Genomic DNA, 16,495 nt, shown 5'->3' with positions numbered 1-16,495 from the left:
TTGTGAAATTTGGAGCAGCTGAATTTTATTCGCGGTGGTATTTGTTCTGAAACATAGCTTAGTATGCACTTTGATTTTAGCGTGAGATGTTTTTCAGAAGCATTTCCCACGGATAAAAGGGAATTTGTTTGAGGCTGATCCACATGTGATCATGCCATTTTACAGTCACATGTGGCAATCTAACACTCCTGAAAAGGTAATCACATCTGCAGGAAGTCTCCTCTAAGCGCATACAATTTCTCATGCCGTCATATAAGGCATGTAAAGCAGCTAAATGGAAATTCACACAATGGGAATCAAGAAAAGCAATGACTTATTATTGTTGGAAGTCAGATACACATACAGAATAACTGAGACACATGAATATATTTGGATGGCTGAGTGAGAATCTCCTTTGCATCGTCGTTCTCCTCCTCCTCCTCTTCTCAAAGCATGCTATATCTCTGCTAATGACCTGAGGTCCTTCCCTGATTTGGCCTCAGCTATCCAAAGGATTATGAATAATGCATTGACTCTAAAATTGCAAAAGTAATCCTCTCAAATCTCCTTATGTACCCTGGCAGAGCACGTTGTCTGTTCCAATTGCCCCTTCAGTTCTTCACGCTAAAATGCTGCATGTATAGGAAAAGAACACCTTTCACTACAGTATCATGATCGATTTATTATGACCACAATGTTGCAGAAACGTGGTTGTTTGTAAAGAATTTTAATAGGGAAGTTGAATCCATTTTCCATGCCATAGCAAGACTACAACACTGCTGACTCATGATTTAAGCCCCATCGCATAGCAAGGAGAAAGAGGCAGCTTTGCTTGGATCGCCTTACATCCCTGACAGCCCTCATCAACGCAATAATTACAGGAGTGCATCTGTAAGATGATTTACATAGCATAACACTGTCTAGCCAATCTCATTAATGGTTACGTAATGTTGTTATAGTGGCCTTAAACATGCCTCTGCTGCACAATCAATACAAACTGAGTGCATCATGAATGGTAATGTTGGTCAAAGCAACAGCTCATCAATTTAGTAATACGTTCTAAAACATGTGTATCACAAGTACTTCACTCTTCATTACGATGCAGGTTGATGCTGTGCTTAATGCATCGTACAGTACGCATTGTTGCTCTGCAATGTATCCATTTTGTATGAGGATTTTTTTTCTCATTATTTGCATAAATTACAGAGCGTGACATTGCACCAACTTAGCACAAAGAGATATTGCAGCCTTTATCCAATCCATAGGGTTTGCGTGCATGTGAAGTCTTATTCATTCCTACTGTGCAATAGTACAGTATAGGTTCCGGCCCCTACACCCTCCGCGTTGCAGTAATCTTTTCCCCAACACATCATCACGCTCTTCTTCCAGAAACAATGTAAGCCCCTTTGGTCTCAGATTTTTATATTATCTTTTAGAGAACAATCCGAGCCGGTTTCCACATCTCCACAGTTATACACACCATCTTATTCCAGCTGTCGTCCAGAACTATGTGTAGCTATCTGGGCTGCCGGCTACACATGTGAAAGTTTTTTCATTATGACATTGGCTTAAAAGATTTATGACTGAGCAGCACTTTCCTGTATGGGGAATAGTGGGAGGGTTTAAAAGGGTCCCATCCTTATTTGTCCTGGATGAGAACACTAGATGTGAAATGGATCCTTGGGAAGAGTAAGTTTGGAGAGGCTGATATGCAGAAGGGCATTTCAGGTTCTTTTCTAATCACTTGCTTTGCAGTTAGTGTGGGTATCTTTCTGTTTAAACCAAACGGAGAAGAGCCACTCTGCCTGCATCACTTCAGAGGTTACATCCCTGGTGCATCACCCTGATGAGTTCATTGATTAATAAGCCGTCGGGCTACGGGCACACATGTGTACTCAGGTGGATGTGGTGATTGATTCAGGTGTAGTGTAGAAGGTGATTTATAAGTGAAAAAACTGGAGATAGACAAGCGTCAGTGTATTTGTCACCTCAACGCTGTACCCTTTCAGTGTTTCCTGTAAATTCAGGTAGTCAAGCAATGACATGTAGAAAATAAGGGGGACAGAGACGGAGAGAGAGAGGGGTGAGAGGCAAGGGGAGGGCTACAAAGACTGAGAGAGAATATAAGTGCAGCTCTGTATGTGATGCAGCACCAAAGAGCTTCCTAGATCACACATGTCATTAGTCATGATAAGTCTGAATCCAGCTTTCATCAAATTCAGCCTTGAGTAGCACATCACTCATCGCATACCAATTTGTCATATAGCCTTCGCCACTTAATACTGTGGGTGTTTTCTAATGAATGATCATCACTCCCTCAGCCTTTTAAAGCACAACATATGATAGTCTATTAGTGAGCATTCATCAATATTCTTCACCATAAAGCCCAGAGAACACACAAGTACAGAAATCTCAATAATCAGCCTCTGCATCGTCAGATTAATACTGCATGTCTGTCAGATGCTGCAAAGACACACGTTATAATAAGTATATACATCAAATTACATCACCATTCATCCTCATTTTCAAATGTGGAGAAAAACCTTGACGTGCTCTCCTGATTAGTCATTAAACCTTTCAATGCTTGGATGCAGAAATGCCCCCTCCCTAATATATTCACATCTAATACATACAGGGGATCATACACACGCATCACTAACCAAAAGTCATAAATCATACATGCTTTGGATATCAACTTTAATTTAAAAAAGCAGACCAGATGAAACCCGGACTCTTTTCTTTGCAGTACCTGTGAATATGTGTGCAACTCCAACAAAAAAAGAGGAAACTCTTACCTTGAGAAACAGATCAGAGGTGCAAAGGACAAGAAGGCGCAGATCCCCTGTAGAGCCAGTGTTCATCCATGTATTCAGAGGGTGCCAGGGTGCCGTCCAGCCACTGGAGCAGCTTTCAAAGGCTGCGGGAGGACACAGAGAGAGGCAGCCGGCGCAGTGACAGCTGGAGGAGTTGTGGCACATCCGGCAAAAGATTCAGGTTATCGGGATGAGAAAAGGAAAAAGCAGAAAAGACATAGCCTCAAAAACCTCATTGGGTCCTCACTGATATCCCCCTTTCTTCCTTTTACTCTGCTCTCTTCTCCTTTTTTTACATCTCATTCAAGCACCACTGACACTCATTCCCTCTTGTCCCTGCACTCACCGGGAATAGGCACTCACACACGCAGCGGAGATCTCCATCTCGCTGTGCTGCTGCTGTTGCTGCAATCCCTGTGCATTCGTGATTGAGTGTATGTGTGTATGTGTGTGTTAGAAAGACAGGGAGAGGGTGGGCTGGTGGGTGGATGGGTGGGTGGATATGGCAAGGGGAGGGAGGAGGAGGAGGAGGAGGAGGAGGAGGAGGAGGAGGAGGAGGAGGAGGAGGAGGAGGAGGAGGAGGAGGAGGAGGAAGAGTGAGGGGTAGTGTGCTATGCGAGCTGCTGGGGAAAGTCCAGAGTCGCTGAGCTGCATCATCGGCGAAGACCCCCTTAACTTGTCCTCCACAGGCTGGGCTCCAGTGACACTGAGCTGTTATATAATCTGAAGGGCTTCGGGAGGCTGCAGAGGGGGGGGGAGGGGGATGGGGTCCGAAATAATAATGCATTGTGCTTTTAATTGGATGTCTCCGGCCCCCCCCTCACTTTCATACATCCGACACATTGTTTATGAGAGGTGGCAAAGGGGGCTAAATGGAGCAAAGGAAAGGAGAAGTTGGGAACAGACGAGGCGAGGAGCCAACAGGGCGGCGGTGTTAATGAGAAACTGAGACGAGAGAGAAAATGAAATGACGTGGAGCAGTAATAGAGACAGTGAGACAGAGACACTGAAAGGAATGTACCTCACTGGAAAATGGAGAATATTGATTAAGCAGACTTCTTAAATTCCTCTTATAAGTTCAAGGCTTAGCCCATTGGTGTATAAAGTCTTATTATTAAAGCATACCTGTGCTGTCTAATGCAATCCAAAACATACTGGCTTTCTTTAGTCAATGGGAACAACAGCACACAGCACACAATGTTAGTTTATTGGAATAAAGTCTAACTTGTCTTGTCCAAACAAGTTTGTATCATGCAAGAATAAGTTCATGAAGCGACGTTTGGGTCTATGTGTTTGCAAAGCTAACATTACGGAGTTAAAACCGACATTTTTTGCAGTCATTTATCTGTTTCCATTGGTTTTCAGTCCTGCAGTTTGCTTTATAAAGGCTCTTACGGGTAGGATTGATATCTCTGTGCCTTAAAATGGCAGTATACAAAACGACAGGCCAACACTAAACAAAGAGTGTGTCCCCTTATGTTGTTTCTATTTAATTGTATTTCCTTCCCTCAGGCCATCCAGCTAAAGTCACTGGGGCTTTTACTTATTTATCACGCAATTTATACCATTCATTTAGAGGATATATGTACTGGTTATATTGTTTACATTTTTCTGAGACTCACTCATGCTCTTACTGTTTTATTGTTTACAGTTTTATCATCTGAAACCCTAACAAAATGTATTTTATTTGTATCCTAATAAATTGTAGGCACACAATAATTGTACGTGTGTATGATTGGGACAAATAAACGTGATTTGATTGGATTTGTGTACTCGCACTATAAACCTCACAGGTTGAAAAAGGTAAAGAAAACTAAGAGAGCTGGCAGTAAATTCATTGATTTAATCGTTTTAATGACCTGGGGAGACACACAGAGTTTCATTGTTTGACTCTCTGCTTCATAAGATTGCCCCAAGAGATGTTTGTAGTCTTGCCAATGTACCTTTCACAGTGATCCAAGTTTAGTTATTTACTGTAGAACGAATACCACAAGGGCTTTAAAGTTTTATATTTCAAAGCACTGTTTGTTTTTGTATTTATCTTTGATTACTGTAGGTTAGATATGTCATTAAATGGATCAAAGTTTAACCATTCATTTCCTATGCGAGCAACCTGCTTCTGTGGAGGAGAAAACATTACAAAAATGTGTTTTTCTTCCAAAATAGCAAGGGGGAGCGGCGCAGTGATCTGCTGACTGCTGTCATATTGATTTAATTGTCTGTTTTCCTCCCAGCTCTGCCTGCTCATAGACCTATGACGAGAATCTGACTGTGCCCACTGCTTGAATGCAGATCCAACCTCGCCACAAACCACAGACCCCCCCCCCAGTCTCAACACCAGCTTAATCTCACTGTGCTTAATGAGTGGAACAACACAGAGCTGACAACCCCTCCACCCCTCCACCACTTCCCTTAATCTCTTCTCTACTACATCGTTTATTGACCTGCCAGAGGCTGTGGGGGGAGTGTCCAGATTTATGCAAAGAAGCCTGCATTGCTTTCCGATGACTGTCAGCTTAACCATTCATTATGGTTGGATCCCTGAGGACAGATTGTACATGCAGAGACTTTAAAGTGGTTGCAGGGACATTTGTACATCAATGAAAGTTAAAAAAAGAAGAAGTGTGAAACAGCTGATATTTCATAAGAGAATAAAGGAGAATGTTCAGGTGCAGAAACAAACACTATTCTATTTTTTCCCCCCGATTGATTTCCCTATCTCTGTGCAGTCTCACAGGTGAAGGAGAGTTTGCAGTGTCACATGCTTCCTTCAGATCCACAGAGCATCCCAAGGCGAAACAGAAAGGTTTAATTAGACTATGAAAATACAAAAGCAGTAAATATAAACTTTGATCTTTTATCTAAATTATTCATGAGTATTTATCCTACTGTATGCAGCACACACATGGGGATCAGAACAAGTATGATCACTGCGTATATCCACAAACATGCATAAACAGGGACTTCATCACTATGAGAGGATGCTTCACACCTCCTGATGGAACAGGCTCAATGAAAGTGTTTGCCGAATGATAATTGGAGCATTGGAGACACCAGGTATTGAGCACAATGATCACAGTTGAGGAAGTCACAAAAGGATAGTTGCTGTAGTCTTGCAAGTGGAAAAGCAAAAACATTGGGTTGTTGAAAAGTCGGTCCACTTATTTGGTGCAGACATTGCCATGAAGCTTTCTTCTAACATTTCCAAAGCATGAACGTAAATTCCTCTTGCACCACCAATAGGTCAATTTCCATATTCCGGATGGATTGGCACAAATGTAGTACAGATATACATTGTGGGTAATGGACTTTGTAATTTCCAGACAGAGTCAAGAGGCTTTCTTTCTACTGGGTTATTTGAATCTTTTGTTCTCCAAATGCAATGTGGAAACAGGAACATTCAGACAAACTAACAACAATACCTTGTTGGCTGCATGCCTTGAAAAGAGGGAAGTCTTCTAGTTTTCATATAACTATATTAAAAAGGGGCCATTTTATGCTCATTTTCCGGTTCATATTTGTATTGTGTTTAAATACTTTAATGTCTGAAAAGTGCTTTATTTTTGCTGCAGCACTTCTTTTTACCTTCTTTTCTAAAACCAGAAGCAGTTTTTGTGTCAGAAAACATGCAACCATGCCAACGTAAGATGGTGATAATGGTCAACAACCTACAGAACATCACATTTGTAAGCATTGTCATTGTGAGCATGTTAGAGGGCTGGGGCTAGGATTGAACCAAAGCACAACTTTGTCTAAGTCCAGCTTGCTAGCATGGATCCATCTCTACTTGGAGTAATCATATTATTTGTGAATTTACAACAAATGCAGTAATGGATACACACACAAACACACACACTCACACACATACTGTGTGCCTTGTGGTACACGGATGGTGGTCATTCTCAAAATTGCCCTCCTGTTAAATTATATTGTCCTGGTTAGGGAGATAACACTTCTCATGCATTGACTCTGCTATATTTTAAGTGTCTTTATACAAAAACAGCCACTCGTTTTATAACAACAAATAGCATTAAAAACAACATCATTAATCACTATTAATGTCTCTGGAAAATTGGCTTAACTATCTGTAAAAACTCCCACAGAGAAGCCAACGCTAATGCTGCTTAACTCATTTCCATTATACAACACAGGCACGTAAACTCAAAATAAATAATCAATGTAATATAGAATTGTTACATAACCCATTGTTTCCCTGTTGGCTGCAGATGATTACTGAGTAACTATTATGGAGTATAAAAACAATAACAAATCAGTTTTTATATAATAGTGTTATAGTGTAATATCTTAGCGTCCCTCTCATCCATAACAGTGACACAACTCTATCAGAATACAATCCAATTTCAATTATATCTGCTCATCTAAGTCAATTTGATCAACATGTTTTATCCCTGCGTCTCTGACCCTCAGTCACGCTTTGCTTTTGCCTACTTCATTGAGAAAGTACATGTCTCTTATGTGGCCTACTCTTGTTTGAGGACTTCTCAGAGTAATTGGTTGTCTGTGAATGTATTTGCATATGCACTGTGTTCCCAGCCCTCCTGAGACCACATTCAAACACAGCTAATCTGGCTTTGGAGACTTAGAGCAGCATGCTTTTCCTTGGATCAACAAACGACTCACAAGTAGTGAGGAACCAATCTGTTCAACATGTTTTCCGTCAATATCCCTTTTAAGTTAAGATAATGCTTGAACTAATGAGTCTCAGAGAGTTAAATGTTTGCACACTATAAATATATGTTGACTAGAATACTTTAATTTTTTTTCATTTTAAGGTAACTTTTCAGAAAGATTATTTTAGTAACAATTAATCAGTGGATTTTGCATAGCTGAAACTCATGAGAAATGTTAGTTTTTCAGGTGTGTGGTCATAAACAAAAGTATTGGACAAATGTTGGTGATTTTCAAAAAAACAACAATTCCAAACCTCAGGTTGTTGCTGGAGGAAAAGGCAGGGGATCACCAAAGTCAGTATGATTTATCGTCTGGTAAACTTTTATGTTTACACCTAAACTGGATCAGTCCCTTAAGTAGAGTTAAAAATATTTGATTGATTACAACTTTGATTTGTTGGTGGTGAAAGAGTAAAAAGTCAGAGGATCATCAGTGCCATTAAAATGTATGTGAAGGGTCCTCGAATATTTGTGGAAACATTATTTTGCAACCCATCCCATAGCTGTCAAGGTATTTCACTTTGAGCCACACATTTCCACCTCAGAGTGGCGCTAGAGGAAACGTCACGGTATCCCCAATGTTTGCATAATCCTCTGGGGACAATGAATCTGCTTAAAATAAAAAATGTATGGGTTTAGCTTGTGAGATATTTCAGTCTGGGCCAAACTGGACTGAGCCAATGCATGAATATAGTGAAATTAAATGCCACATTTAATTTATTGTAACCTAGACGCACAAGCATTTTGATTTGATGCAGGATATGGCGGTTCATCACTATTGTATAATAGCCCAGATAACCCTGCCTGTATCTTTTCTTGTTATTGTTTTCAATGGCATTGCAGAGGGGCCACTTCAATATTTGCACATTTTGCAGCCTCAATATTATTTTTAAGTCTCTGCGGTGGTGCGCACATGCTGCCCGCAGTGCCTAGAGAGTCAAAGTGACAGTCTCTTGGGGTGGGAGAGCTCTACCTCCTCTTCCATCATTAAATACATAATGGCCCAGATTTTGTTTGCTCTGAGACTGTGTCAACACCAACTGCAGGCTCAGGCCCACGACACACTTCAAAGTGAGAAATGATATCTGAGCCTCAGTGATGCTGGATGTTTCTTGGTTCCCATTTATCTTTACACGCGTTACTTCAAAACTGGAAGATGAGGTTTCCATGGCAGCCCATATTGTTGCGACTAATCAAGATATTTTCAGATATGCATTAGTATCAAATAAATGTATGCATCTCAGAATAGCACAGAGAACAGAACCAATTATGTGGAATTAGTAAATAGATATGCACTGTGCGCTGCTCTGTAAAATAAATGAACTTCGAATAATATTCAGCGTGGTAGATGAAAATATGTTAATCACACATGTGTAGATAGGACTTTAATATATCTCAGCTAATTTAAGAACTCCAGAAAACCACTCTAAGAGGGCATCAGTTGTGACTCACCAAATATGGCTTTGAAGTTTCTTCATGCGTGAAGATGTCATCTCTGCTCAACCCCATTAAAGCACTGTTACTCATCAGTTTTTACATCTGAGCTCATATATACTTCTCAGTGGTAGCTAACCCCCCACTGGCCATTTAGTGAAGCAGACATGCAGACTGCGCTGTGTGTGGCTAGAATATCAGGGGATTAACCCCTGATACAGCATCTATGAGCCATGATTTATGACACTTTATTGCCAAGGAATGCAATATTCCCACACAACTATTAGAGTATGTAACCCCGAGGGCCGTATCAGCATGGGTGCGTTTTTAAATTAGATTTAGTATGTCACTCAAGACCTTGCAAGCATGAAGGCCATTTCCATTCAGTGCTCAGAGCATTGTTATCTTTTAAATATGTAACGTATGACATTCATTTATCGGCATTGTTTAACACATTATCCCTTGTTTGAACAACACTATTGGCATACTGTTCTTTACTATGAATGAAAGGTGAAATAGCAAAGACCAACTTTTCTTGATTACTTTTTATGTTGAATTGTGTTTTTCATGGATCTGCAGGTTACTGAACTATAGGCTACTCCATTATCTAAATCTACCTGTGTTGTTTTGTTTTAGATGAGACCCAAACAAGAGATTGACTTCAAAATTGCCGTCATTGTTCAGCGACTCGCAGCAATTACTTTTCAGGGCAAATTACATTGTAAAGGAAGTTTTCTTCTCCATTTTCTAGCTCCTAAACTCAATGGAGTGTGTGTGGAAGGTACCACTTTCTCTCAAACAGCTGGTGTTTGATTAACAATAATACAAATTAATGAAAACACCGTAAACGTATATTCTAATTTCTATGCATGAATACAAAAAGAAAATCTCACCATGTCTTCATAGCAGCTATAGTATTCAGCTCACCATATGGACGTCCATTTTTAACTAGACACTTGATATGATGTTTAAGGACCTGTAGACAGCAAGCCATTACTTGCACACACACACACACACACAAACACACACACACACACACACACACACACACACACACACACACACACACACACACACACACACACACACACACACACACACACACACACACACACACACACACACACACACACACACACACACACACACACACACACACACACACACACACACACACACACACACATGCAGTCAGTGCATACCCAGACCTGCAGACACATATTACCTGGAACAGAAGACTTTGCTGTTAGCACTGCAGTAGTATAATATAAATTCTAATCACGGTGGTGCATGAATATATCAGCTACTCTGGAGGTGAAACCACTTCCCCCCCACCTTTCTAACTGACTTGCAAATCCTTCATTTTATTTAAAACCTCCATCTCTTTGCATTCTTCATTTCACATGTACTCAGTACCAACACTGTCCTTTGCAACATAGTGAACACTAATCTTCTGAATGCACCTTGCACGACTACGTTCGATGGAATAATTTCCTGATTGTGTCTCGTAGAACCGCTGTCCAAGGCGGCCCCCGCTGAATCGAAGCAGATTGCATTGAGGACTTAATAATGACAGTTTTGAATCACTCCCCAAATCTGTCTCAATTCATAAACCCTTGAGATGAAACTGCAGCTCTGTATTACTGTAGAGAATCTGTCAGATATGTCAAGAGCAATAGTAGAAGTGCTTACTCATCGTTGGGTTTGCACACTGGGCTTTTGAACACCCTCTGCTGATCCTGCCCACAGACTGGACTCAAACTGCTTATGGAACAAATCTGAGAAGCAGCCAAGGCCTGGTGACTTATTTTTGCAAAAACATGTGTACACTACTATGAACTGTGACATAGAGGAAAGGCTGCTTGCTCTTAATGTGCATCTGTCAATCATTCTTTACCTACACATCATTTGCAATCCAGACACATACTGTACACGCACACATTCAGGTCCACATTTTCCCTCCAGCTGCTGTGACTCAGCAGAATACCAGCCAATTACATTTTCGGGGGGCTGGGACCACATATTCAATGGAAGGCTCCATCCTGATGAAAAGAGATCAAAAATCAAAAGTGAGTATTCCCTGCAAAGTAAATTCAAGGAACTGGCTGTTGGCTGAGCTAAAGATCTGTCTCTAATTTGATTGAGGTAATTATCGCTGTGTGACACGAGTTGCAGTTAAATTGGTTATTCAGGGATGAAAGCAGGAGGTTTCCAATTATGTAACCATAAAACACTGTTTTCCCTAGCCTTTGCCTCTTTCTTTGGCATGCAGGGGATGCTTTTTCTTTTTACAATCAGGTGTTTTAGACAAAACGTTAGACATTGAGTGATCTATAGACCACATGAGAAAAGGGACACATTGAATACTGTTCAGAGATTCAAGGCTTTCTGAATGATGAAATATAATTCGGAAAGCACAAATTGGAGTCTTGCTAAAAGGTGCTTCAGGTAAGATTTGGCCCATCAGAGATATAAACCCAGGATATGTGACTTTAAGCCTACTAATGTTCCCCGAGTGTTAGGAAGAGGAAGAGTGACTTGTTGAGAGTTGTGCTTCAGGAATAATGGATTTTCTCCACAATGTTCTATATCCAAACAGCAGGCAGATTGTGGGTTGTAAAATTATAGCATCTCCGTTGTCAAACAGATTTTGAGTGTGTAACATGTGGATATAGGAAAGACATAAACATGACATTTTAGTGGACAACTTTCCAAGTTGATAACATTGATTTAGTTGGAAGAGATTATTATGTGCTGCAGTTTACAAAGCAATATTTGCGGATGTTCATTCCAGTGAACAACAATGAACAAAGTATAATGATGGTAATTTGAGAGTTTAAACGTCATGCATTAAAAATGAATGTTTTTCTGTTGAAAACAGAATTCGCAAGGAAATAACTTGCTACCGTATACATCAAACCCGAGGGCATTCTTTTTCAAAACTGTGCTCGCTGTCCAAAAATGTTTTTTAATCTATGTAGATGATCATTGTGGATGCATATCCAGATATTTTCCATCTAATTGTTCTTTCTTTCTTTCTTAACAAAGTACTGCTTTGGTCTTTGGGAACCCTAGTTGCTTAGAAACAAAGACAATGATCCACAGATACTTTATAAATACACTTCGTAGTAAACAAGTAAACAAAAAATGTGTGCACCCTAATACATTATTAAAAATATACACCAACTCCAAACACCAAACACTTTGGTCTATATCTCGTCCAGGAAGTTTGTTGTTTGTTGGGAATTGATTGAAGAGTTTTTCGTGAAAGGAAAAGAGGAAAGAGGATGTTGGACGGACAACAAAATAGACTCCAATCAGCTGGTGGCATGTTCCCGTGTCAGGTACAGCACAGCAAATGTCAGTGGTTTCTATAACCTGCTCTTCTTAACAATGCTTCTCTGCATTGCACTCTAGATCAGGATAATTAGTATTAACTTATTGACTTTTGTTTTGTATTCAACACTTGGGTGACCTTTAAAAACAGACAAGGCATGGTTAAAATGAATGGCGTTTAGAAAACAGATGGTTAGGGACATCGGTGATGGGGTTTATTCTCTTAAAAAGGGCTGCAATGGAATATAATGGGAAAATGGTGGGATGATAATTTCATATATATGATATACTGTATATTTCATGTATAATGTCATTTGAGAGGCCTTCGGTTACTTAGACTATACCTCTAACTATACCATCTATAGGTTTGTAAAATAAGATTAACTTCATGTAACCACCTAGAAAATTCTGTTACATGCAGTAAATCTCAATTTATAAACCATAAGAGATGTTTCTCAGAGGCGTCGTGACTAAAGACACTCTTACATCATCGCAATTTCTTGAGCACACCTAGGGGAGTAATGATAAAGAAAATAGCATGGACTTATGCACTGGTTCAGGCAAGGGTTGATTACATATGCACAGTAAGACATTCAGTCGAGTGTGCATATAGATATGTCCCTGTAATTGGTCCCTTAAATACACAAAATAATAGTAATTATCTAACACTCGTTTCGTGTTAAGTGGTAGATTATAATCCAGAATGAACAACAACAAAAGTTATTGTTACTTATTTTATGATAAAAAATACCCTCCACAGAAGGGGTGGTGGTGCCGTGAAGAAGGACGAATATGGATGCTGATGAGCGGACATAAAAGCACCACAAAATCCACCCCCCTTTTAGGGTCACCGGGGGCACGAGGTTCTGGTGGGTGTGAATACCTGGGTTTAGTCTGTGGGGGGAGTGCTTAACTGCGGGGGCCCGGGGACTCACGGTGTGCAAGGTTATGGAGGTGCCCATGTCAGGGACACATGCTGGAGGTCATTAGTCCGTCCTTTGGGGGTCTTGGAGGGGCCACAGAGAGGTGATTTCTCCGGTCTCTATCCTGGATGTGTGAAATAAACTAAGTCCCCATTTCAGGGACACATCTTGAAGGTCTTCAGGCCGTCCTTTGGGGGTCTTGGAGGGGCCACAGAGAGGTGATTTCCCCGGTCTCTATCCTGGATGTGTGAAATAAACAGAGTGCCACTCTTAGAGATTCATGCTGGAGGTGTTTAGTCCGTCCTTTGGGGGTCTGTGAGCCGGCAAAGAGAGGGGATTTACCCGTTGTCTCTCCTGGAAGTGTGAAATAAACAGAGTGCCACTGTTAGGTCAAAAAGGCACACATTTTACATTCATGCCTATTCTTACTTACTGAAGAAAAGAAAATGTGCTTGTGAAACCAAATTGATCAAATTATGATTTTGAAATTTTCGGGGGGTTGTGATGGTCAAACACAATTTGTGTCACATTTTTACAACAGTAACGACAGAGTATGCTACAGCAGAGCATATGACCTACGTTTATCTGACTTGGTTGTGACTTGCCAACGAGGCCCAACACTGGACTACACACACAGCAGGCTCTAATGCCATCCCATTTGACAGACAGATAAACAGGGCAGGGCGACTTAAAGGTCACCTATTATGCAAAGTCCACCTTTTCATATCTTTTATACATAAACATGTGTCCCCTCTGTGTAAAGAGATTCTGAAAGTTTCAGGAAAAAATATTTGCTCACTTTTTGTCCTGATCCATTTATATAAAAACCTGTCTGAAAATGAGCTGATCAGATTTTGGCCACTTTATGATGTCATAACGGTTTTTTGGCTTGTGTAACCATTAGCCAATCACCAACCAAGGTAACCCCCCCACCCACCTTATCACCTGAATCTCCTCCTAGAGCACCATTGTGTTCTTTTTAACCAAATATCTCTCAGAGGGGCGTGGGGAGAGGCTCCTTATTTTCATCTAAAGTAACAGACAGAGAATCAGCACTTTTAAAACAGGGCTGAAACAGAGGGGTTTATGGGATGCTACAATGCATGATCTGTATGGTATTTCAAGCCAAACACTTCAGAGACATGTTTTTTTTTATTTTTTATATCTGAGACCTATAATATATTGATGAAAAACAGTATAATAGGGGACCTTTAAATAGACTCAGACCATTCTTAAGTAAGACTTTTACTTAAAAAGTAAGACTTCATTTTCTCTCACCATGTCTATTGCTTTTTTTCAGTTCTCATCTTCTAAAGGTTACCAATTAAAAATCAGAGTATGAATTCCATGAAGGCTTCATACTGAATGTATAATCCTCCTTGTGGGTTGTGTGAGACAGATTTGCAACAGAAAACTTTGTTGAGGGCGGCAGTGATCAACATCACAGTAAGAACAAGGGGAACGGGACTGTGTTTTTGGAAGAGCAGGCGGTAATAGTCCAAAATCCTGCAGGAGCAGGTGGGTGTGGGATTAAGCCAAAACAGCCCTGCTTAAACCTCTATCTCCTCTACTTAATGTATGACAAAAGTGAATGCGTGCACAGACTCCCGATCAGTAGCCCAGATCATCTTTCATAGGTTGCAAGTTGCAACAGTGATCCGCATGCCACTCCGTTTTCAAAGCACACGCACACAAACAACGCCATACTTGCATTAGTTGCATCTCACGCCACTTCTCTGATCAGCTGTCAACGAACATTGTGCTTTTTTGGAGAGATCTCTCATTTATTCAGCAGATGTGGGGATGGGAGCTGCTGGATGTCCCTCGTTGCTGCATGCACACGTGACCCATTAGGCCAGCCAAGAAATACTGGAGCTGCTCTAATTGCCTCTTGCTGTGCTGTCCTGTTTCTAGAGTTTCATCTACCTGCACTCACTCATATAGAAGTAAACACTGCCAGAATATGCCGTATAGGATTATGAATGTCAAACATATTAAACTAATAATCATCAGTTAGCTGTGAATACCAATTCTCTCATCATATTTTTTTTTAGACAAGAGTCCTGCCTTTCAATGCTATTGTTTTAGATTAACAGAAACAAAGAGCTTATAATTACAGAGCCTGGGGTGTGTAGCACAAAATGACTGTTCTGTAGGCTACACTGTAATGTTATGTGTCACCCCTCCAGTTGTGGTGCGAATTGAATTACACACATTCAGGCAATAATGAGCAACTATCAATACACAGCCTTTAATATTTATAACATGTTGTATCCGGTTAGAGTCAAGGGTTTTGTAGCAGGATAGCCCACAAGGGGGAAAAAAACACGTCTGTGCCAAAAATGTTTATGTGTATTGTGCAAAATATAAATCCAGAGGCTATTTTAGCTTTTAATAGGCTCCCTAGTTAGAGTATCTCTTTTCAGCCACAATTCCACTTGCTTCCCTCATGGCTGCATTGATGCAAATGAAAGGCAGGCTTTTCATTTTGCCTGTGTTGAGTAATAGCCCACTGAGTGAGCCCTCCTAATTGTTCCTGTCAGGCTTGTAAATCATGGGAGTCTACCCTCCTCTCCATCACACACAGCCTCTTCTTGCATAATCCTATTAGGCGCAACACTATCATATAGAAGGGAGCAATATTGCTTACAATGGCTTACAACTTTTTTTCCTTTTTCTAAGTATTTCTCAGTGGGAGATATGACAAAAACAAATCCACCAATTTGCCGACTCTTTTCTTAGAAATATCTTCACTTTAGGTTCATGACAAGGCTACCTAAATCAGACTGCTTACATATAGTACAATTAATGAGAAAATAAACCTGTCTTTTTCAAGTTCGATGGTAGTTGATTGGTTTCCGTATTTGTATCCATTCACGTTTTTGTGGACCTTGAATTGACGACCATATACTACTGTGTCGCACTGTATCCTTGAGTCAAAGGAGCACCATTTTGCCAACTGCTGTAAAATGTTGTTACATTGTTGCTGAAAATGATTCAGTGAACAGATATTTTAGAAGTTTTAACTAATTAGAAATCTCATCATGGCATTGGTCATGGTGAAATGACTGAGCGGAAGATAATCATCAAGAACAAAACATCTCTTACACTGTGCTATATGTCTAAGGAAGGGCTAAAGGATTAACCATTCCTTTCCTAAATCACCTCCCCCTCTTCCCTCTATCAGTTTTAAAAGTCATAGACCACTAAAGTCAGCTACTATGAGGGACTTTCTGCAGACTCACTGATGCATGAACATATCAGTGATTCCCATCTAGTGCAAACCAAAATAATTGGATGGAATTAAAAGATTGAACAG

Source organism: Trematomus bernacchii, unplaced genomic scaffold, assembly GCF_902827165.1.
Source record: "Trematomus bernacchii unplaced genomic scaffold, fTreBer1.1, whole genome shotgun sequence".
NCBI lineage: Eukaryota > Metazoa > Chordata > Actinopteri > Perciformes > Nototheniidae > Trematomus > Trematomus bernacchii.
The sequence above is the reverse complement of the archived record's forward strand: the minus strand, read 5'-3'. Positions refer to the sequence as shown.